Genomic DNA, 25,341 nt, shown 5'->3' on the forward strand with positions numbered 1-25,341 from the left:
CCAAAGCTGTCTTTAATAGAACAAATGAAGCTAAACTTGTCCTTGCATTTTTAACTACCCTAAAAATGTTCCTTCACATTTGCAATACAGTGCAAGAAACGACCACAAGAAACAATCAGAAAGAAGAAAATTCAGCATTTTCTTTGTATTTATGACTCAAGATTATTTTGTTTACCTTTCACCTAGATTTACTATGTTCTAGTTTTTTTTTCTTTTACCAGGGTTTTTTAACTAATTTTCTCTGAGAATAACCACCTTCTTATGGGTCATGTCTTCACTTTTCCTGATCAAGATTCATAGTTTCCTCTTTTGTTTTCTGTGTGCGTGATATTTCTGGTCAACACAGTAAAGAACCACAGTAAATTGCTGCACTGGCAGTGAGATTTCCTGTGCTCAGACAATTAACAGAAATAAACGCCTGCTTCTTGGAAAATAAGGTAAGACTGAAATTACAGTTGTGTTGCTAAAAACTTAGGGAGATAACTCAATGCAAATATTATTTTTTCAGAGTAATGATATTGCATATATAGCACCTATATACTATGAAGCGCTGTACAGAAATGTTCATCACTCACATCTCAGACACCTACACAAGGACAATTTTGGTGCAGTTGCATGAGTTCTCCTACAATATCATCAGGAACATTGGCTTTTTGGTAGATACGAGCCAGTCATAGGTTCATGCAGTCGTCCATGGATCTTGGTCCGATCTCAGATCGTAATGCATGGACTGGCCATGGGTCTCACAATCATAACATAACAGTCTCATAGAAATGTATGAAACTGTCATACTCAGATCAGGAGAGCCACAGCCAGTCCGTACATTGCGGTCTAAGGTTGCACTGAAATCCACGGATATCTGCATCCGCCCTTAGAAGTATCATTGCATAAGAATTTGTAAAATTTCAACCACTTTTCAGATGAGGAGCAACTAGTCGTTCAATCCAATAAATTGGACGAAATTAAGTAACATTAAAAATAACTTCTGACCATCTGGAAATCCAGTTGAGGCTAAGGCCTGTTTCACACTTCCGTTTTTGACCATCAGTCAAAATCCGCCGTTTTTGCAAAAAAACGGATCCGCTATTTTTTTTGGCGAATCCGTTTTTTCCCCATTGATTTGCATTACCGGCGGATCTTGACGGATAGCCATCCGTTGGATCCGTTTTTTAGCGGATCCGTCAATTTTTTTGTGTCTGCCAAGATGCCTGGACGGACCATGTAATGTTTTTTGTGCTGCAGGATCCGCACTTTTATAGTGCGCATGCCCGGAGGAATGAAGTCAGGCAGAAATTTAACCCTGAAATCATTTCTGGAGGACAGAAAAATCTCTCTTCTCTCTCCTTTCTCCTCTCTCCTCTCTTCTCTCCTCTCTCTCTCCTCTCTCTCTCTCATCTCTCTCTCTCTCCCCTTCCCGGGCAGCAGTTCTTTTAAAATTCTTCATTCGGCAGATCTGTCAATAAAACGGTCCGGTGCCATCCGTTCACTTCAGTTAGCAACGGATCCGCTTTCCGCCATTTTGGCGGATTTTAACTGACACAAAAAAAACTGATGTGTGAAACAGGCCTAACAGTGTTTCCAAATAAAATGCATTTTTCAGAGCAATATTTTAAAATATTTATCATAAAATTTTACAAGATTTTATACCTTTCCAAAAGGGATTCTAGACTATGCTAATGCAGATCCTGATTGTGTCAGTTCAGATATTAAAGGGTTTTGTCTTGCTTAATCAAACTCTTTTTATAAGGATGGAGGACACAATGCAAAATTGTACCTGCTTTGGAGGTAGAAATGGCCCCCCTTACCTCTTGGGACCCTTTAACAGCACCTTTATATATGGAAGCTGCGCTTACATTAACTCTTTATGGACACCATAACTTTTTTATTTTTCAGTCAGCACAGCAGTTTTTGCTGGGCAAGTTGTAGTTTTGAAGGTTTGAATAACTCCATTAACTTTTCCATTCAATATACAATACAACAGAAAAAAAATTCCAAATGGGATGAAATAGTGAAAAATGCTGTGGCTTATTGGTTTGTTTTTTTTACATTTTCCTCTGGCTTTTTTTATATGGTAAAAATGACGCTGAATCATGATTCTCTAGGTCGGTAAGATTACGGCGATGCTAAACCTGCTTAGGTTCTTTTATGTAGAGTAATGTTTTGGTTTGTGTCGCAATTTTCTGAAATCCATAGCACTTTTTTTTTTCAATTAATTGAACTTTGTAACAGGTCTTTTTTGTATGGTGAGATGACAGTCCTATTGATATCCAGTTGAGTTGGATACCATAGTGTTGTAGTATATAATTAAAATTACGGTTTCTTATAAAGCTCTGATTGCAGCTAAGATTTATAGGAGCACAACATGGCAGCCGATGGATAGTACGGGTTGACACTGTTGTACCCTCGGACTGCAGGGCAGCTTGAACTTGTTTGGATGTTAGTCGAGGTTCTTTATCCAACATCCGCACAATCTTGTGCTGAAATCTCTTGTCAATTTTTCGTTTCCGTCCACATCTAGGGAGGTTAGCCACAGTGCCATGGGCTTTAAACTTCTTGATGACACTGCGCACGGTAGACACAGGAACATTCAGGTCTTTGGAGATGGACTTGTAGCCTTGAGATTGCTCATGCTTCCTCACAATTTGGTTTCTCAAGTCCTCAGACAGTTCTTTGGTCTTCTTTCTTTTCTCCATGCTCAATGTGGTACACACAAGGACACAGGACAGAGGTTGAGTCAACTTTAATCCATGTCAACTGGCTGCAAGTGTGATTTAGTTATTGCCAACACCTGTTAGGTGCCACAGGTAAGTTACAGGTGCTGTTAATTACACAAATTAGAGAAGCATCACATGATTTTTCAAACAGTGCAAATACTTTTGTCCACCCTCTTTTTCATGTTTGGTGTGGAATTATATCCAATTTGGCTTTAGGACAATTCTTTTTGTGTTTTTTCATTTAAGACAAATTAAATGAAGATAATAATTCCAAAGAATTTGTGTTTGCAATCATTTTCAGGAAGAAATTGAGTATTATCTGACAGAATTGAAGGGGTGTCAATACTTTTGGCCACAACTGTAGTATCTGCAGTGTTTTTCCCCTATTCAAATGAATAGGACACAAAAATGCAAGTGAAAAGTCTGCAAAAAAGCAGAATATTTCCTGCCAACACTGTAGATGAATCCACAGCAAAAATGGTGTGTGTGAACAGACACTACAGGGGTTTTCTGATAATTTAAAAATAATTAGCATGTCAAATATTAAATCCCCTGTGGCTCCAGCACCGATGCCTCGGGGGTCTCTGCCAGTCTCAGCACTGTACTGCAGTGGTCTTGTGGCTCCGGGGGTCTCTGCAAGTCTCCACACTGGGCTGCAGCCATTTTGTGGCTCTGGGGGTCTCTGCCAGTGTCCGCACTGGGCTGCAGTCATTTTGTGACTCCGGGGGTCTCTTCCAGTCTTAGCACTGGGCTGCAGTCATCTTGTGGCAGCACCTTATATTATAGCTGCAAAGTGAATAATAACCATCAGGGACCCCGAACCATCGGCCACGGAGCCAGAGGGGATTTAGCAGAGTAGTTTGGGGTGACATGTAAGACTTTTTTTATCGCTTTTTATTCTGCTGTTTGTGAGGTAGGATGTAGATAGAGACAGCAATTCTGCTAATATTTTCTATTATGTGACTGTACGGCCCCTTCACTCAACCGGGTATCATGTTTTTCACAGATGCCACGTGTCTCCTATTTAACCTATGGTGCTGCCCTCATGTCGTGTTTTCCCAGCAGCACAGATGACAAGGGCCAATTCAAGTCTATGGGTCCATGTAAACATGCCATCCGTGTGCCGTTCGTGTTTAGCATTGAAAGTATGTGAGAGGCTTTGTAATTTCATTTCCAGTATCCATACTGGATGGCACATGGACGGGACACTGATCAAAAACACTGGTGATACCGATATCTGAGTAACACGTACGTGTTTTATATGGACATGTGAAGGAAGCCTAACAGTGTTGTTGGTGGGGCAAGTTTGATGTGCTGCTTCATTGTTGGTGCTGGGTGATCCCAGCATATTCTCAACATACTTTGAGCTAATTTTGTGTATTTGCATTACTGAGTAGATGCTAAGAATATGCTGACATAGCTTGTAGGCAAATTTGATTTCCAATTCTTAAAACTAGGAAAGGTGAAATTCCTATTTCTTTGGGAAGTATACATTTTGTTCAGTAAAGTTGGTTTTATATAATATTTATTTTTATCTAGTAAATAATTATTTTTTGTTATTGCACTTTAATGGGTATTCCCATATTTCCAGGATGTGCCACAATAGTAGATGTGGTTCTGACAAATGGATCAGGCATCTGTTTTGCTGTTAGTGGAGAGATGGTCAGAATTTTGTCTACCTCACCACTTACATCACTGCTTCCCAGTGAGCCCGGCTGCGGAGGGATTTGCGGCTTCCGCCAGGCCAAGCGACACCTCTGCCCGCATCCCCAAGCCACCCAGCCCGGCGGCGCCACGTCCTGTGTCGCCGGTGCAGAACCCACCTGTGGCCGTCCCTGCCACATTCCACCTTGAGGCGGCGGCCTATCCACCGAAGCCTGCTGCCACTCCGGCCCCATCTGCGACTCCGGTTGTGGGGTGCCCCGCAGCCGTGTCTACTTCACTCCCGGAGTCGGCTGCGGCCTGCTTGTCAGGCTCTGCGGCCTACCCACCGGGACCCTTGACTGCTCCTGCCCGTCGCCCGGCCCTAGCGGCTGCTGGACCGCTGGAATCTGTGGCCGCCCCTGCCCCGCTCTCGACCCCATCCGCGTCCCGCCCACCGGACACCACGGCCTACACCGGACCCTCCGTATGGGTTGCGGAGGTCATAGAGAAGAAGAAGGCCCGAGAGCGGGAGATCTGGAGCCTGCTCCATGAAAAAGGAGAGGCTGGCATGGCTGTTATGATTGAGTCACCGTAGGAGGCAAAAACAGAAATGCTAGCTAAGTCCAGAAAACCAGAGAGGTTGGCAGCTATCAGATTGCAGACCCCTGATCCTATCCACAACAACTAACAGTAGCCGTGGGGGGTTCCTACGATGCCCTAGACCCCTCGATCACAGCCGGAGAATTAAATAGGCCTAAAGAAAGAAAGGGGAAATCTAAACTGCCCCAGAGCAGACCCCAAAGCAATAGGCAGCCCCCAACATATAATGACGGTGAAGCAAGATGAAAACACTAACACAGACAGAAAGAAAGACTGAGCAAAGACGGGGCCCAAGCTAACTAGATAGGAAAGGACAGGAAGGCTGCTGTCTGCAATCCGTGAAAAACCCTATGAAAATAAGTGCCAACAGACTGACAGTGAAAAAGGCCCTGAAGACGCTAGGCTTCAAAAAAGCTATGTCAGTACTCAGGAATATTCTGAAGACAGAGCAACAGGCAAAAGGAGATTCAGCTCACCCCAGCAGGGAATGGCAGAATCCAGAAAAGCAAGGAAAACAAAACACAAATGCTAACAGGCAAAGCAGAAAACTTAGCTTTAGAGGAGCAGGAATCAGACTGGTGTCCTAGAAGTCCACAGAGAAATCACCCGCAGGGCAGAAGGGCGTCGGCAGCCTTATATCCAGTCCGTGACTCCACTCAGCCAGTCATCCTCATTAGGCTCAGGTGCCTGATAATCAGGCTCACTACCTTCCTTTACCAGAATAGGGAGTTCACCAGACCTCAGTGACGAAGGGGAAAATGAACTCACAACAGTACCTACCCCTTGAGGAGGGGTCACCGAACCCTTAACCACGCCACCAGGGCGATCAGGGTGAGCCCGATGAAAGGCACGCACCAATCTTTTGGCATGAATATCACAGGCAGAGACCCAGGAATTATCCTCCTGACCATAACCCTTCCACTTAACCAAATACTGGAGTCTCCGTCTAGCCAAATGGGAATCCAGTATTTTCTCTACCTCATATTCCATGTTACCTTCAACCAATACAGGGTCTGGAGGTGCCACCCCAGGAACAACTGGTTCAACAAACCTCTTCAACAAGGACTTATGGAACACATTATGGATTTTAAATGTGACAGGAAGAGCCAAACGAAAAGAGACCGGATTAATAATCTCCAAAATCTTGTAAGGTCCAATAAATCTAGGCTTAAACTTAGGATAAGCCACCTTCATAGCAATATTTTTTGAAGATAACCACACCATATCACCAATCTTAAACTGGGGACCAATGGTCCTATGTCGATTGGAAAACCGCTGGGCCTTTTCCTGGGAGAGAGATAACTTATCCACCACTTGGTCCCAGATCTGGTTCATTCTCTCCACCACAGTGTCAACACCTGGGCAGGCAGAAGGCTCCATCTGCCCTGAAAAAAATCGAGGATGAAACCCAAAGTTACAAAAAAAAGGTGACATCAAAGTGGCAGAACTAGCTCTATTATTTAAAGCAAATTCGGCCAAGGGCAAAAATGAAACCCAATCATCCTGATCAGCGGAAATAAAACATCTCAAATACGACTCCAAGGTCTGGTTTGTTCTCCCTGTCTGCCCATTGGTCTGAGGGTGAAAAGCAGAGGAGAAGGACAACTGAATTCCCAGCTTGGAACAGAAAGTCCTCCAAAATCTAGACACAAACTGAACTCCTCTGTCAGATACAATGCTCTCAGGAATCCCGTGTAAGCGAACCACCTGTTGCAAAAACAGGGGCACCAACTCAGAGGAAGATGGCAACTTAGGGAGTGGTACAAGATGAACCATCTTAGAGAACCTATCACAAATCACCCAAATAACAGTCATTCTTTGAGAGACCGGCATATCAGAGATGAAATCCATTGAAATATGGGTCCATGGCCTCCTGGGGACCGGCAAAGGCATCAACAACCCACTAGAGCGAGAACAAGATTTAGACCGGGAGCAAGTCCCACAGGACTACACAAAATTCCTGACATCATGAGACAAGGTGGGCCACCAAAAAGAGCGACTCACCAGATCTCTAGTACCAAAAATACCTGGATGACCAGCCAATGCAGAGCAATGAACTTCAGACATCACTCTCTTCTTCCACTGGTCAGGAACATACAACTTTCCACTGGGACAACGCTCAGGTTTGTCCTCCTGGAACTCTTGCAGAGCAAGTCTCAAATCGGGTGAGATGGCAGAAAGAACTACCCCTTCGCCTAAGATGGTAGCAGGCTTGGTCACCACAGGAGAATCAGCAAAGAAACTCCTAGAGAGGGCATCTGCCTTGACATTCTTAGTTCCAGGAAGAAAAGAGACCACAAAATCAAAACGTGTAAAAAACAAGGCCCACCTAGCCTGTCTAGGGTTCAAGCGTTTAGCCGACTCTAGGTAAATCAAATTCTTGTGGTCAGTGAGGACCACAACTTGATGTTTAGCTCCCTCCAACCAATGTCTCCACTCCTCAAATGCCCATTTCATGGCCAACAGTTCCCGACTCCCCACATCATAGTTACGTTCAGATGGAGAGAACTTTCGGGAAAAGAAAGCACAGGGATTCATTTTAGATGTTACAGGATCCCTTTGGGACAAAACAGCTCCTGCACCAATCTCTGAAGCATCCACCTCTACCTGGAACGGGAGTGAGACATCAGGTTGCTGCAAAACTGGGGCGGAGGTAAATCTTCGCTTCAGCTCCTGAAAGGAAGCAACAGCCTCCGGAGACCAATTCAACACATCAGCACCCTTCTTAGTCAGATCAGTCAATGGCTTGGCAATACTAGAAAATTTTGCTATAAATTTCCGATAAAAATTAGCAAAACCCAAAAACTTCTGGAGGGCCTTCAAAGAAGTGGTCTGAACCCAATCATAAATGGCCTGTACCTTGGCCGGGTCCATTTCAATAGTTGACGGAGGCAAAATAAATGCCAAAAATGAAATCCTCTGTACTCCAAAAAGGCATTTCGATCCTTTGACATACAGGGAATTCTCCCTCAAGATCCGGAACACAGTCCGAATATGTTCCACATGAGAATCCCAATCCTTGGAGAAGATCAAAATATCATCCAGATAGATAATCAAAAATTTATCGACAAAGTCTCGGAAAATATCGTTCATGAAGCACTGGAAGACAGAAGGGGCATTAGTGAGCCCAAAAGGCATCACCAGGTACTCAAAATGTCCCTCCGGAGTATTAAACGCCGTCTTCAATTCATCCCCCTGCTTAATGCGGATAAGATTATACGCCCCCCTGAGGTCAAGCTTGGTAAACCAGCAAGCACCTCTAACTCTAGAGAATAGATCCGAAATCAGGGGTAACGGATACTGATATTTAATAGTAATTTTATTGAGGGCACGATAATCAATACAAGGCCTTAAAGAACCATCCTTTTTGGCCACAAAAAAAAACCCGGCACCTAAGCGTGAAGAGGATGGTCTAATATGACCCTTCTCCAACACCTCCTTAATATAGGACCGCATAGCCTCATGCTCGGGTACAGATAAATTGAAGAGCCGACCCTTGGAAAATTTACACCCCGGGCTTAGTTCGATTGCACAGTCATAACTCCTATGAGGAGGCAAGGACGCAGACTCATTCTCACTAAATACATCATAAAAGTCCGCCAAATAGTCAGGAACATCATGCGACTGAGGAGAGGTGGAAAAAACCGGAGCCTCACTAAAGGCACACCGACAACCCCAACTCACCACAGACACAGATTTCCAATTTCCAATCCAAAACTGGATTATGAATTTGCAACCAGGGAAACCCCAGAACAACGGCATCATGCAGACCATGCAACACCAAAAATCTGCAATTTTCTTGATGGTCTGGGGCGACCCGCATTACCACCTGGGTGCAAAACTGAGGTTTATTTTTCGCCAAAGGAGTAGCATCAATCCCCCTCAAAGGGATAGGCGTCTGCAGAGGTGTCATCGGAAATCCACAACGTTTAGCAAAATCCAAGTCCATTAGGTTTAGCGCTGCTCCCGAATCCACAAAGGCCTTGGCGGAAAATATGGACAGGGAGCAGATCAGAGTAATTGCCAGAAGAAACTTAGGTTGAACACCACCAACAGAAAACGTGTGTGCAAAGCGTTTCTCTCGTTTAGGACAAACAGAAATAATATGCGAGGCATCTCCACAGAAAAAACACAGCTTATTACGCCTTCTGAACTCCTGACGTTGCGCCTTAGACAAAACTCTATCACATTGCATAGGTTCAGACGTCTGTTCAACCGGTGGCAACACCTCTCGTGCAATCCTGCGTTCACGTAAACGCCGATCAACCTGAATGGCTAATGACATAGAATCGTCCAGACCAGAGGGAACAGGAAATCCCACCATAGTATCTTTTACGGCTTCTGACAAACCCTTCCGAAAGAGAGCAGCCAAGGCATTATCATTCCAGGTAGTAAGGACCGCCCACTTTCGGAACTTTTGACAGTACAACTCTGCAGAATCTCGACCCTGGTTCAATGCCAACAGGGTCTTTTCAGCCTGATCAATAGCATTAGGTTCGTCATACAACAACCCCAAAGCTTGAAAGAATGCGTTCACATTAGTCAGAATAGGATCATCTGGTTTCAAAGAAAACGCCTAATCCTGGGGATCGCCACGCAGCAAAGAGATGACAATTTTAACCTGCTGCGTGGAGCTCCCTGACGAGTTAGGCTTCAAGGCAAAAAATAATTTACAATTATTTTTGAAACTCAAAAATTTAGATCGATCCCCAAAAAATACATCAGGTGTAGTGATCTTTGGTTCAACAGCATGCGAACGAGCAAGGTAGGCGGAAATTCCCCTCACTTCCGCAGCGAGCTGCTCCACACGATCAGACAATTGCTTTATCTCCATTGAGAGAAAAAAAAATTCCCCCTACGGCCTCAGAGATATAGAGGAAAGAATATACACACACTTTTTTTTTTTTTTTAAACACAATTCTTTCCTGCTATTGAGTACCCTAGGATCTGCGGTATGGCGGGTGATTCTGTTATGATTGAGTCACCGTAGGAGGCAAAAACAGAAATGCTAGCTAAGTCCAGAAAACCAGAGAGGTTGGCAGCTCTCGGATTGCAGACCCCTGATCCTATCCACAACAACTAACAGTAGCCGTGGGGGGTTCCTACGATGCCCTAGACCCCTCGATCACAGCCAGAGAATTAAATAGGCCTAAAGAAAGAAAGGGGAAATCTAAACTGCCCCAGAGCAGACCCCAAAGCAATAGGCAGCCCCCAACATATAATGACGGTGAAGCAAGATGAAAACACTAACACAGACAGAAAGAAAGACTGAGCAAAGACGGGGCCCAAGCTAACTAGATAGGAAAGGACAGGAAGGCTGCTGTCTGCAATCCGTGAAAAACCCTATGAAAATAAGTGCCAACAGACTGACAGTGAAAAGGGCCCTGAAGACGCTAGGCTTCAAAAAAGCTATGTCAGTACTCAGGAATATTCTGAAGACAGAGCAACAGGCAAAAGGAGATTCAGCTCACCCCAGCAGGGAATGGCAGAATCCAGAAAAGCAAGGAAAACAAAACACAAATGCTAACAGGCAAAGCAGAAAACTTAGCTTTAGAGGAGCAGGAATCAGACTGGTGTCCTAGAAGTCCACAGAGAAATCACCCGCAGGGCAGAAGGGCGTCGGCAGCCTTATATCCAGTCCGTGACTCCACTCAGCCAGTCATCCTCAATAGGCTCAGGTGCCTGATAATCAGGCTCACTACCTTCCTTTACCAGAATAGGGAGTTCACCAGACCTCAGTGACGAAGGGGAAAATGAACTCACAACACATGGCGGCTCGTGTATACCAACCTGGAGAAGGGATATGGGTTCATTCGAGACCTCGAAACCGGCCAAAAGGTATATCTTAACGTGACTTCCATCCGTCACGGCCGGGCTTTGCGGGAGGGGGACTTGGTGTCATACTATAGAGTACTGTCTCTGCGGCTATTATGCGGTAGCCGTGATCGTCGAACCCGAAGGCCACGTGCCACCGTAAAAAAGGGACCCCCAAAGACACTCCCAGCATCCCGGGAGCTCCACGGATGTGGAGTCCCCTACTATTGGCATAACACCGGCTATCAGGAGATGGCCCGGACTACCGGGATTTCGTTGCACCGTTGTGCAGGCCTAGAGGACAGTTTCGTGTACAGTGAAGGAAAATGTTTTTATGTTTTTTGTTGTTTATTGTTTTCTCCCGACCTAGCGGGGATGTGGGGGAGAAAGTGCTAATGTTAAAGGAAGGGGGAGTATTCCTGTCCCGTTTTAAAATGTTGTGTTGAAAGGAAAAAAAAACACAAAAAAACGAAAAAGACAAGAAAAAGGGGTTACTCCTGTATGCTAACAAGTTGATTTAATGTGTAGTATGTATAAAAATGTGTAACGGGTCCCGGGTACAGGGTATGATAAAACGCTGACCATGACTTTCTTATTAGGTGGACAAAGAGACGGAAGATATTGAGCCAGACCGTGGTCCGTCAGTCTGGTCCCCGACACCACGGATACCCCAAAAGGATGGGTGGGCGCTAGCGATGACCTGGTAGGTGAAAGGCCTCGGTCATGGCGTTCCGGACAGTAGAGGGTGACAGAAGGGGAGAGCAGTGGGAGGTTCACACCGTAGAGTAGTCCGGGTGGACCTCACCAACCTGAAAGAAGTTGTCACGTGGTGTGCGCGCCGGCGAGTAGCAGTAGGCTGCTCGGAGCATGGTGCTCCCGGTTTGGTTCGGCCCCCTGCATGTGGCGGGTTTGGCCCAACAACCGGTCCAACAACAGACGGAGGACAAGCTTCAGGACGACGTAGGTAGGGAGTACGATTGTCAGGGACGACAATAGACAAAGGAAGGAAGAGTGTGGGGAAGGTGACTTGACGGACAGACTTGACTGAAGGGAGAAGGGACAGTTTGTACACTATAGACGGATATTGGCAATGACAGAAGGGAAACAGCTGGAGAAGGTGGAAAAGGAGTGCAGTACCTAGATTTGACCACAAGATGGCAGGAGGGAGCATGAGAACAGGACTTGTCAGCACTTAGGACTACGAAACCGCTTAGTCATGGGGTGCAGGGAGACAGCAACCCAGGAGGGAAATTCTCGAGGAAGGGGATAAATAGGACAGGGTTCCAGGCTAGGACTAGTCCCGGGAAGAGCTCAGGAGGAGAAGACTCAGTACGAAGGACTGACAACGGTGGAGAGCTCGACCAGGGGACTGACAGGAAGAGACAGTCAGGGGGGTGGCCCCTGACACAAAGAACTGCAGGACAGATGAGGCCCTGGGGGTACCGATTGGATGACGACCTCGGACAGGTGAAGCGCTGGCGGTAGATAGGTCTAGGACAGCCCCAGCGAAAGATCCGCGAGGAACGTCACTATGACTGAAGGAAGGTGAAGGTACCCGGACCTGAATACGGAGAGCTGTAAAGGAGCTGCGGTGTATGGCTACGGTCGTCAGGAGGATGGCCAATAAACTCGGACCTGTTGCAACTAAAATCTGCGTCCGTCTCGTGTCTGTGTCGTCTGATCGCGGTAAGCAGTGGACCACCCCCAATCCGGGCTATTACTACAGTGTGACGGGACCCCGTGCTCAAAATACATGCAAGTTCCATTTGTGAGACTTATACTTTAAGGAAATGTACCTTGAAAGTACTTATTGTTGTGTTATGCAACTTTCCAACAGGCCCTGAATGAGACACAAGTGTTTCTTTTTTGCCTGGAGTGTTTCTTTAGTTTGTTATTTATAAATTAAATTAAATTGGTTATTTATTGGCTAATTATTATTATTCTTATCATTCACTATTATAGTGCTATTTATTCCATGGTGCTTTACATGTGAAAAGGGGCATACAAAGACAAGTACAATAAACATGAGCAATACAAAGCATACACAAGTACAGAAGGAGAGAGGACCCTGTCCGTGAGGGCTCACAGTCTACAGGGGATGGGTGAGGATACACTAGGAGAGAGTAGAGCTGGTCGTGTGGTGGTTCAGTAGACTGAGGATCGCTGCAGGTTGTAGGCTTGTCGGAAGATGTGGGTCTTCAGTTTCCTTTTGAAGGTTACCGTGGTAGGTTAATAAACACTTTGTTTGATATTACCTCATTTTGCAACAGAATTGGTATTATTTCTATATAACTGCAAGGTGGGCCCCAAGAATGATTTTTCTCTGGTGGGCCCAAAGTACTTCAGTCCGACGCTGCCTGTACTGCATTACACAAAGGGGTATATAACCACCTGACTCTTTGTTTATCCCCTTAACACCTTTTGAAATTGTCCTGCGCGCTATGTAAGTCCTGGTGGTCCGGTGCGATAGACGTCCTCGCTGAGGCGTCTATCCCTTCTCTCCGCTTCTGATCACCATCCTTCTGCCCTGACTGATGTGGATGTTACCTCCTGCATCAACCACATAACTGGGCAAAATCTCACACCAGCGCACAGACATTGTTGGCTCGTGCCTGCATACTGGGCTCTGCCATACTGCAGGTGGAGCCTAAAATTTAAGTCTCTGCACAGGTGCAAGATTTTGCAGGGCTTTGTGGATGATGCAGGAAGATGGCGATCAGAAGCCTGGTGGTAGGGATAGTCACCTATAGGACTGGACCGGCAGGATTTACATAGAGCGCAGGAAAATTTCAAAAGATGTTTAGCAGCATACAGGTGGGAGTCGGGGGTTATTTACCCCCTTTATGGAATGCAGCACAGGCACTGATTAAGGTGCTAGTCTCAATTCAGAAATTAAAAACCTGGTGACAAGTTTCATTTAAAGTTTATTATTAGACTTTTCTTTTTTACAGTTTTTAACAACTTCTAAGTCCAAAATAAAGTTTACTATTATCTCTTTTCCAATTATACTGTATAGTAACATATAAAACATAGTAGATATTAAGGTTTATCCATACAGTAATAGATAGATACATAGACTTTGATTATCAACACTTACAGTTTTAACACAGGCTTTAGCTGATGTGAAATGTGAAGGGACTGCTGGTTCTGAGATGATGAGAAAGCAGAGAGCTTTGTGTAAAAACATAACAAATGTGGGTAAAGGCATTAAAGAGGACATAAAACCAGAAAAAGTGAAACTATAACATGTGATTAAAATAAAAAAGGAAGTAGAGAAATATGATCTGCACATTCGAAATCAGAAAATATGAAATATATAAGAGAAAAAGAACAGCCAAAGGGTTATATCCAAAATCACAATGTGGTCTTATAACAATGCACTGATATATTTATACCTCATTTGTAATTCATTTTTAAATCTGCCTAATTTTGCATATATGTGCCTGTGTGCTGGTATGTAAGAGGAGTGATATACTGCAGGATGGGGATACGTACAGTGAGATGAAAAGAGAGATAAATATTGAAGGGATGGGACAGTAATAGAATGGGCTGAGAGGAGAGAAATAATAGAATATAATAGAATAGAATAATAGAATAATAGAATGGGCTGAGAGGAGAGAAATACTGCAGGATGGTGCTGTATACAAGGCGCTGAGAGTAGAGATGTACTGCAGGATATGGCACTGTCTCTATATACACAGATGGGCTAAAAGGAGAAATATACTGCAGGATGAGGCTGTATATACAAGGGGCTGAAAGGAGAGATATACTGCAGGTTGATTCTATATGTAAGAGACTGAGAGTTGAGACACGGCAGGATGTGGCTCTGTATTGGAATATACAGAGGGTCTGAAAAAAGATAAGCTGCAGGATGGGGCTCTGTATAGAGGGGTTGAAAAGAGAGATATACTGCAAAATGGAGTTACAAACAGAGGGCTGAGAAGAGAGATATACTTCACCATAGAAAGATGAGTCTTTGTATAGAGGAGCTGCAAGGATATATTGCAGGAGTGGGCTGTATATAGCGAAGCTGAGAGTAGAGATAATCTACAGGATGTGGCTCTGTCTCTGCTCAGCTTTGTGACATTGGAGCAGATACAGATAAAAATAAACACAAAGATACAAGAAAAGAAACTTTATGTTGGGCTTAGTCTGTATCTCAACAATAAGTATGCATTTACTGTGCTTTGTGAAAAATAATATGATTCTAGGAAAAACCCTATAAGTACTAAAGACTCTTGTCATGAAGGGATTGAAAAAGTCTGTGGTCATCATTAACAGTGTCATTTTGTGTTCAGTTTGGAGAACTCTCATATTATTTTAGTTGTGTTGGTTTATTTGAATTGTTCTTATGTTATTGGTTTACAGCAAATAAAATAACTTTTGGAAATTCTGCTAATAAATCTAATATTTACATTTGTTTGGTGATCTGAAACATTTAAGTGTGACAAACATGCAAAAGAATAGGAAATGAGGAAGGGGGCAAACACTTTTTCACACACCTGTAAGCATATGAAGTGTCAAAATGATACTCAATAGATTGACATTGTAAAAGACTTCTAACTCACGCAGGGAGCAGTGTGATCAAGATAGTCTGAAAAGCGGTGTTGTCACTGAGAAGAGGCGAAGAGTGGTGAAAGATACTGTAGAAGCTGGTGGTATGTGAGTATATTAATACACCGAGTACACTTCATACACATACTGTATATCATAAAGTCATACACTGGTCGGCAATTGACTAATTATAATAAAATGTTACTACAAATGCATCTTTTATGTCACATCTACATTCTACAAAACAGGTAACAATATGCAATCTATAATGTAGCCTAAGAAAGAATTCGGTACGCAGCGTAGTAGCGACAGTGTGGTGATAATCACTGAGTTCTGAAATGTAAAGTCAGGACTATCACATACAGCTTCTCAGAGCTGCCATCGTGTGAAACAGAGCTGTTCCTTTATTAATGTGCATGCACCTATTTTTCAGTAACTTGGAACTGCCCTTTTGAAGAAGTATGCAAACATTTGTACAGTGGATTCATCACACTCCTCACTTGCAAAAGCACAATGTTTTCATTTTTGTGGTTACACTATTGTTATATCATCTTTTATATTATCATGCAACAATGAGAAGTCTGTAAGGCTGGAGCTACACGGTGACTTTGGATACACAGGTCACGCAGCCAAAGATTTCTCTATGCGCTGCTGCTTCTTGACAGCATAATGCAAGTGAATAGAGTGCCATTGTCATCTGCAAGGTACCTGATACAAAAAGAGTTTCAAAATTCAGGGGAAGAGTCTTGAGGAGATCATTTGCATATTCCCAGTGCCTTCTGGGATAAGTGAAGAGTCTCCGCGAGCTCAACGAATTTTGGCTCATCTTTCATCGTTTTTAAGAAATCTCAAGATGGAAGAGGCCAGGAGCCATTTGGTGAGCTGCATTTCTTGCTACATGTTCACAGACTTACCAGTGGAAAAGCCAAACTTCACATGCCACAAATGCAAGCTTGTGTCCCTGTTGGAGGAAAAGTTGCAAAATCTCGAAGAGAGGTTAGCTACGTTGAAGATCATTAAGGAAGGTGAAGAGTTCTTGGACAGAGCAGAATTATCTCTTCATGTTACAGAAAGAGAAGAAATTCGAAGTACACCTGAAGAAACAGAGGAATGGAGACATGTGACCCAGAGAAGCAGGAGGATCAGGAGGCAGTCAGCACCCATACTGCTCAGGAACCAGTACCAGGCTCTCACGCAGGAAAACGATGAAGAAATACATCAGGATAAGACTTTGCCAACAAACAGCAACCTTGTACGCCTTCAGAGTCCTCCTGGATGGAGAAAGAAAAATGTTGTGAAGAAGAAACGGAGAGTGGTGGTCATGGGGGATTCCCTGTTGAGAGGAACAGAGGCCGCTATCTGCAGACCGGATATAACTTCAAGAGAAATGTGCTGTCTTCCAGGTGCAAAAATTAAAGATGTGTCTGACAGGATATCAGGACTCTTCAGACCTACAGATGACTACCCATTCCTGCTACTACATGTGGGGACAAATGACACTGCAAGAAATGACCTGGAAACCATCTGCAGAGACTTTGAAGACTTAGGCAAGAAAGTGAAAGAACTGGGAGCGCAGGTGGTCTTCTCTTCCATCCTCCCAGTGGATGGCCATGGAACAAGGAGGTGGAATAAGATTCTGCAGGTGAACAACTGGCTACGTCGATGGTGCCGTCAGCAAAGATTTGGATTTCTGGATCACGGAGTGAATTACTTATACGATGGACTACTTGCTAGAGATGGGGTGCACCTTACGAAGACTGGAAAACATGCATTTGGAAGTCGCCTTGCTACACTTGTAAGGAGAGCTTTAAACTAGAACAACATGGGAAGGGAAGCAAAAGACCAGAAAAAGCCATACACCTGACAAATGCTATTGAGAGCTCTGCTATTAGAAGTGAAAAGGAAGAACAAAGACAAAATAATCTAATTAATAAAAATATTGGAGAAAGAGAAACCAATCACAAACTAAAATGTTTCTATACTAATGCACAAAGCATGGGCAACAAATAAGGAGAATTGGAACTACTAACACAGGAAAAGAAATATGATGTCATTGGAATCACTGAAACTTGGTGGGACAATACACATGATTGGAATACAAGACTAGAAGGATACAACTTATTTGCAAGAAACAGACTTGATAAGCGAGGAGGAGGTGTCGCATTGTATGTTAGAAACGCGTATATCTGCACAGAGATTGAAGCTTCAGAGACTGGGAGTTCTGTGGAAACTGTTTGGGTAAGAATACAAGGGAGGAAATGGTTGAGGAGGTAAAAGTGGCTGGGAGCCTAGGAGGTAGCGACCATGCTATTTTAGAATTTTGGATAACTAGAGGCGGAAGACCTGTGAAGACTCAGACGTCAAGGTTAGATTTCAGAAAGGCAGATTTTAAGGGATTCAGAAAGAGAATTGGAGGGATCAAATGGCTGGATATCCTTAAAGACAAAAATGTCCAGGAAGGATGGGAAATCTTGAAAAATGAAATTCTCAAAGCACAGTTGTTAACAATTCCGAAAAGAGGGAAGAATAGGAAGCATTTAAGGAAACCAGGATGGATGAACACAGAACTTAAGCACATGCTAAAAAGGAAGAAAAATATGTTTATAAAATGGAAAGAGGGAGGCATATCTAAAGAAGAATATAATGCTGTCTGCAGAACCTGCAGGGCACAAATCAGATTAGCTAAAGCTGAAAATGAATTGAGGCTTGCAAGAGATGTCAAAAGCAATAAAAAAGGATTTTGGGGATATGTCAAAAGTAAAAGAAAAGTCAAAGATGCTATAGGATTTTTACAGGATGAAAATGATGAAATGGTAAGACAGGATGTTGAGAAGGCCGAACTTTTAAATTCCTATTTTGCATCTGTTTTCTCTCAGAAAGGAAATGTAACATCAACTGTTCTTCACTGTCCTATTAAGGGAATAGAAGAATCCAGGATATCTATAAACAGAAAGATAGTGAGGAAACACTTAGCTAACCTAAATGAATTCAAGTCTCCAGGTCCAGATGAATTACACCCCAGAGTACTGAAGGAGATAGCAGAAGAAATTTTTGAACCCCTCTCCATAATCTTTGAAAATTCTTGGAGAACAGGAGAAGTGCCAGAAGACTGGAGAAGAGCAAATGTTGTTCCTATCTTCAAAAAGGGGAAGAAGGTGGACCCAGGCAACTATAGGCCGGTGAGTCTGACTTCTATACCAGGAAAGATCTTTGAACAAATTATTAAACAACATGTATGTCAGTACCTGGATAAGAATGAAGTGATTAAACAGAGTCAGCATGCGTTTGTAACTAATAAGTCATGTCAGACTAACTTAATTTCCTTCTATGACGGAATCACTGATTGGGTGGATCAAGGAAATGCTGTAGATATAGTATATCTTGACTTCAGCAAAGCATTTGACAAAGTCTCTCATACAATCCTTATTGAAAAAATGACTAAGTATGGAATGGACAAGGCAACTGTTAGGTGGATTCATAACTGGCTTAGTGATCGGACCCAAAGAGTGGTCGTAAATGGCTGCACATCCAGTTGGAAGAATGTCTCAAGTGGGGTACCACAGGGCTCTGTCCTGGGCCCTGTATTGTTCAACATCTTTATCAACGATTTAGATGAAGGAATTGAGGGTAAACTGATTAAATTTGCTGATGACACAAAGCTAGGAGGGATAGCTAATACTAGAGAAGAGAGAGAGAGGATTCAAAAAGATATAAATAAACTGGAGAAGTGGGCAGCAACTAACAGAATGGTTTTTAACAGGGAGAAATACAAAGTACTACATCTGGGCAATAAAAATGAAAAAAGCATATACAGAATGGGAGGAATAGGGCTAAGTGACAGCACATGTGAAAAAGACTTGGGTATACTAATAGATCACAGACTGAATATGAGTCAACAGTGTGATGCAGCAGCAAAAAAGGCAAATGCAATTCTAGGATGTATTAACAGAAGCATACAGTCTAGATCACGTGAAGTCATTATTTCCCTCTACTCCTCTTTGGTCAGACCTCATCTGGAATATTGTGTCCAGTTTTGGGCACCACATTTTAAAAAAGACATCAACAAACTGGAGCAAGTTCAGAAAAGAGCGACCAGAATGGTGACCGGTCTGCAAACCCTGTCTTATGAGGAAAGGCTGCAGGATTTGGGAATGTTTAGTTTGCAAAAGAGAAGACTGAGAGGAGACTTAATAGCTGTCTACAAATATCTAAAGGGCTGTCACATTGTAGAAGGATCAACTTTATTCTCATTTGCACAAGGAAAGACTAGAAGCAATGGGATGAAACTGAATGGGAGGAGACACAGATTAGATATTAGAAAAAACTTTTTGACAGTTAGAGTGATCAATGAGTGGAACAGGCTGCCACGAGAAGTGGTGAGTTCTCCTTCAATGGAAGTCTTCAAACAGAGGCTGGACAGACATCTGACTGGGATGATTTAGCGAATCCTGCTTTGAGCAGGGGGTTGGACCAGATGGCCCAGGAGGTCCCTTCCAACTCTACGATTCTATGATTCTATGATTCTATAAGTAGTTGAATTATTTGCAACTTTCTAGCCTTGATCACGAAAGCTTGAAACTCTCAAAGAGCGTTTACTTGCATGACGCTATGACTCTCCTTTGATTGAGCGACGGCTCCCTGCTGCTACTACAGTCTCGGTCTTTAGGCGGTAGGGGTGACATCACACCAGCAGTGCACATCAACACCTCTAGCCAATCACAGAGATCACCTCCAGTGATGACGTTGACAAGATGAACCACTGATCTCAGTGTAGAAGCCACTAAGCTCAGTGACTGGCTACACCAGTGATGCATTGTTGATATGATGTCACCACTGCAGCCAAAATAGCAGACAAGAGCAGCATTGGGGAGCTGCGGCTTGTCAAGGGAAAGGAGTAATTGTTGAGTTTGTTATTTTACTTATTTTACAGCGATTTGGCCACGATTTCCTGAAAGCGGACAATCTCTAAGAATTTTTTTTCTGAACATTTACCTAGAATTGTAGATATTCTACAAGAAAATGATAACTTGGGTGGTAGTTTATCAACATATTAACAATTTTAGTGAAATTGATAGAAACAGCACAAAAAGGGCAGCAGTATTTACCTGCCCAATTCTCAGAACTAATGCACTACCAGGACTCAGCAAACTCATATAGTAAAGATGGCGGCAACACAAGTGCAAAATACTGATGAGACAACCACTCACAACCTACCAATTCATGGAGAGGGTGATTGCTTAGTGTATGATTGCACAAAAGTGGCTTGTATAGGGCGCTGGTCACATACAGGTACTGCATAGTATCTAGCTTACAGCCTATTAGTCATGCCCATACTATTAGATTAGGCGGACAGCTTGGTAGGGAAGATGTCCAGCAACAGATATGGAGAGGCAAGTGTTAAAAACAACTATTTATTTAAAACAAAATATTTTTTTCTCAAAGCATTTTTTGTATCATATTAGTAAAAATTGCACCAGACTTAGATTAGTTAGGCTGCCCAGCATTATCTATGTGCATCCCATGAGAACAGACTCCCTAGTTTACAAGGCCAAAAAAACTCACCTCCCGATGCAAAAGTGAGTGGCCCTGGATAACTCCTATAACTGATTGGGTGAATATTTCCAGGAATTTAAATATTTTTCTGTCTTTCCTTTAACCCCTTCTCTAAAATGTAATAATACTGCATCTGCCTGTAACAGCAGCGACCGGAACTTGCTCCGAACACACTAGTTTAACCATTTCAATGCCTCTTTCAATCAATCATAGTGGAATTTAAATGGTTGTATTGTGACCGTGGGGTGCCAATGGGCTGTCATGGCAGCTAGGGGCCTACTGAAGACCCATGCTGCTACTATGTTGATTATCCTATGAAAGCAAGCTTTTGATTGGGCTTCATGAATTTCATAATTTATATATACTGCAATACTTTTGCTCTGCAGTTTAAAAAAAAGTGGTCAAACAAGCAATTATAGATTCCTATACCCTGAAGGAAACTAAAAATCAAAGTAAAAAAAAGTTTTAAAAATATTAAGAAATATAAAAATTAGAATCTTCACCTTTTCCCAACTTAAAGCTAAAAAAGAAATTAAATTAAACATTTTCATTATCGTCACGTCATGTTATTCTTCTGTTTTCAAGTACATTATACACTGTGTTCCAAATTATTATGCAAAAAATATTTCCTCGTATTTTCTCTAAATTACCTATATGAATTGCAGTCATTGTAATTTTCCCGTCATCTAATATTCTAGTATAATTGCAATGTTTTTGAACAAACTGCCTATGAAAACAGTATATTTTTAAAAAGAAGAAACACTCAAAATGCATGTTACAAATTATTATGCACAGCAGAGTTTTAAACCTTTTTATTTTTATTTTGAACAAAAAAATGGTCAATTGTGAAATTATAAGCATTATCAGCTTATTACAAAATGAAATCAAACAGTTTTCAAGTCAAAACTTTATTCTAGGTGATGTTACATTTGCACATAGGACCCCTTGTTCGAAAGAAGCTTCTGAACTCTCTCGTCCATTGAATTTGTCAGTTTTTGGATGGTTTGTGCTTCAATTGTTTTGCATGTGGACAGAATACCCTCCCAGAGCTGTTGCTTAGATGTGAACTGCCTCCTGCCATCATAGACACTCCTTTTGATGATGCTCCAGAGGTTCTCAATGGGGTTGAGGTCAGGGGAAGATGGTGGCCACACCATAAGTTTGTCCTCCCATAGCAGCCAGAGATGCAGATATGTTATTTGCAGCATGAGACGGTGCATTATCATGCATGAAAATGATCTTGCTGCGGAAAGCACGGTTCTTCCTCTTGAACCATGGCAGGAAGTGCTGTTTTAGAAACTCCACATAGATTGTGGAGTTCATCTTTACCCCTTCAGGGATCCTAAAGGGGCCAACAATCTCTCTCCCCATGATTCCAGCCCAAAACATTACTCCACCTCCTCCTTGTTGGCGCCTTAGCCGTGTTTTCATGGGGTGTCCATCAACCAGCCATCCTCTACTCCATCCATCTGGACCATCGAGCATTGCACGGCACTCATTGGTGAACAAAACAGTTTGGAAGTCAGTCTTCATGTATCGTTTGGCCCACTGCAGCCGTTTCTGCTTGTGTGCAGTGGATAGAGGTGGTCGACAGGATGGCTTACGCACAGCTGCAAACCTCTGAAGGACCCTGCATCTTGTTGTTCGTGGGACGTTGGAGGCACCAGCAGCTTCAAAAACTTGTCTGCTGCTATGACAAGGCATTTTTGCAGCTGCTCTTTTAACCTAACGCAATTGCCTGTTGGAAAGAGTCCTCAACTTTTCCTTATCAGCACACACACGTGTGTGCTGGGAATCAGCTACATACTTCTTGATTGTGCGATGATCACGATGAAGTGTCTTGGCAATGATGATTGTAGTCATGCCTTGACCTAAATACTCCACAATTTGTTGCTTCTCAGCAGCCGACACATCCTTTTTCTTTCCTATTTTGGCAAAAAATGTAGGCTGCTTAATAATGTGGAACAGCCTTCTTAAGTAGTCTTGCCTTTATTTGGACACACCTGCCAAACTAATTTGCACAGGTATCTGCAATTGCTTTCAGTGATATAAAGAGCCCTGACACACATCACCATCAATGAGTTTAAATGACAAACAAAAAAATTCTAACCTTATCACTCCTAAACTCTTTTTGCATAGTAATTTGGAACACAGTTTATTTTAGAATAGATGTCATTCAAAACTGCAACTTGTTCTGCAAAAAAAACGTTCAAATGGCTATATTTTCAAAAAAATTTAAAAAATGATGATTCTTAGAAGGTAAGGAAAAACAAAAGCTCAAAAATGAAAATTGACTGCATGGGAAGGAGATAAATGTATGTCTTGATAAATACCCAATAAGTACTCATTTTAGTCACAGTTATAATATTATTCCACACAAATATAATGCAGAATAGTTGATGCAACTGAGAGAAACGCTTGTGCTGAAAACCTCTGTTCTTCAGAAGCACCGCCATCCAGCTGTATCAGGCAAGGTCAGTGACAATGCATGCTGCTCCGGTCACACAAACAACAGCGGTATTTAGTCACTTGTACTGACCCTTCTTAGTAGAGCAGGGCTCATGCTGTTTTCTTTGGTAAATCCTCTGAACCACTGGCCGCAGATCAAAGGTAAGACTTTAGCTAAAATGTCTTATTAAAATATCTTACTTATTTCTTTCTTTGCTGATTCTTTGCCTAATGTCTAAATGACCAAACAGCAAATAAGGGTGATTTTTTTTTCTTGTATTTGCATGTGGCGTAGAGTGTGTTTCTAGGATTTCTTTCAACTGGATGGAACTTTGAAAACATTTTTATTATGGCCTTACATCCACCAGCTAATATCAAGAAATTACAAGTGAGCCTGTTTACAAAGTTGTATTTGCTAGGTCCAGAGATACCTCACATATAGAGATTCTGAAGACCACCGGTATGTATTCTTGGCTCAGTTATACATAGCAAAGGAGTTGCCAGTCCCCATTACACATTGATACTTGGATTCAGTTCCTAGTTCCCATAATTACACATATAGTGGGTGCGGAAAGACAATGACCCTAAGCACACAGCTAACATAATAAAGGAGTGGCTTCAGAACAACTCTGTGACCATTCTTGACTGGCCCAACCAGAGCACTGACCTAAACCAAATTGAGCATCTCTGGAGAGACCTCTGGAAATGGCTGTCCACCAACGTTCACCATCCAACCTGATGGAACTGGAGGGAATCTGCAAGGAAGAATGGCAGAGGATTCCCAAATCCAGGTGTGAAAAACGTGCTGCATCATTCCCTAGAAGACTCATGGCTGTACTAGTTCAAAAGGGTGCTTCTACTCAACACGGAGCAAAGGGTCTGAATACTTATGACCATGTGATATTTCAGTTTTTCTTTTTTAATAAATTTGCAAAAATTTCTACATTTGTTTTTTTCAGTCAAGATGGGGTGCACAGTGTACATTAATGAGAAAAAAAGAACTTTTTTGAATTTACCAAATGGCTGCAATGAAACAAAGAGTGAAAAATGTAAAGGGGTCTGAATACTTTCCGTATCCACTGTAGGTATCTTAGGACATTCACATAAAGAAATAGAGCCAGCTCACCGACTTCCAAAGGGAGCACAGAACACCATCCTGATGTGGCTTGTTCAATGAAGAAAATAGAAAAAAAAAAAAAAAAATGAGGAGCTGGATTTTTTTCTATTATCTTAGGACATTGACATGTTAATTTACCATATTTAATCAGGATACAGTAGGCATTCCAACATATGAAGAGGATTTGGATAAACAACATAATCTGTAGACTTTTTACATATGATGTTTGGGAGGTTGTATATTGCAATCATTTAATTGGAGGTTAGTAGCAATAAAATAAATCTACTTATAAAAACATAAAAATAATTTGTAAAGATTCTGGAGAGAAGTAAATTATATTGTTGAATCAGTTGTACATAGTGAAGGATATGTAATTACCCATTACATATTGATATCTGCATTCATTTTCCAGAACACATAATTGCCTTGTGTCCTTTAGTCAGGGTTGACATAATAATAATACATTTTATTTCTATAGCGCCGACATATTCCGCAGCACTTTACATTTCAGAGGGGATTTGTACAGACAATAGACATTACAGTATACCAATAATCACATAGATTATAACAAATACCAAGAGGATTGAGGGCCCTGCTTGCAAGCTTACAGTCTATGAGGAAAGAGGTAGACACGAAAGGTGGGTGGTAACAGTTGCCCTGATTGTATGGACCAGCCATAATGTTAAGTGTGTAACAGTACACACACAGAGGGTTAATGGATGCATAAAGCATTTGGGAACATGATGCAGGGAGCCTGGTTATGGTAAAACTTTTGGCTGTGCCACACAGGGATAGATTAGGTTAATGTGTTGAGGCGATAGGCCAGTCTGAATAAATGCGTTTTCAGGGCACGCTTAAAATTGTGGGGATTGGGGACTAATCATACTGATATGGGAA

The 25,341-nt window shown here is 42.5% G+C and overlaps 1 protein-coding gene across 1 annotated transcript in view; it reads left to right on the forward strand.

Annotated features, from left to right (window-relative positions):
• Positions 1 to 335: 335 nt before the first annotated feature.
• Positions 336 to 25,341, forward strand: part of SH2D1A (SH2 domain containing 1A) — a 64,224-nt gene continuing 39,218 nt past the window's right edge. Inside the window, exon 1 of the mRNA XM_073547531.1 lies at positions 336 to 437. The gene's annotated coding sequence lies outside the window, so the exon portion shown is untranslated. The remainder of the gene's footprint in view (positions 438 to 25,341) is intronic.

Source organism: Dendrobates tinctorius, unplaced genomic scaffold (assembly GCF_039654945.1).
Source record: "Dendrobates tinctorius isolate UK_male_01 unplaced genomic scaffold, ASM3965494v1 ptg000154l, whole genome shotgun sequence".
Classification (NCBI taxonomy): domain Eukaryota; kingdom Metazoa; phylum Chordata; class Amphibia; order Anura; family Dendrobatidae; genus Dendrobates; species Dendrobates tinctorius.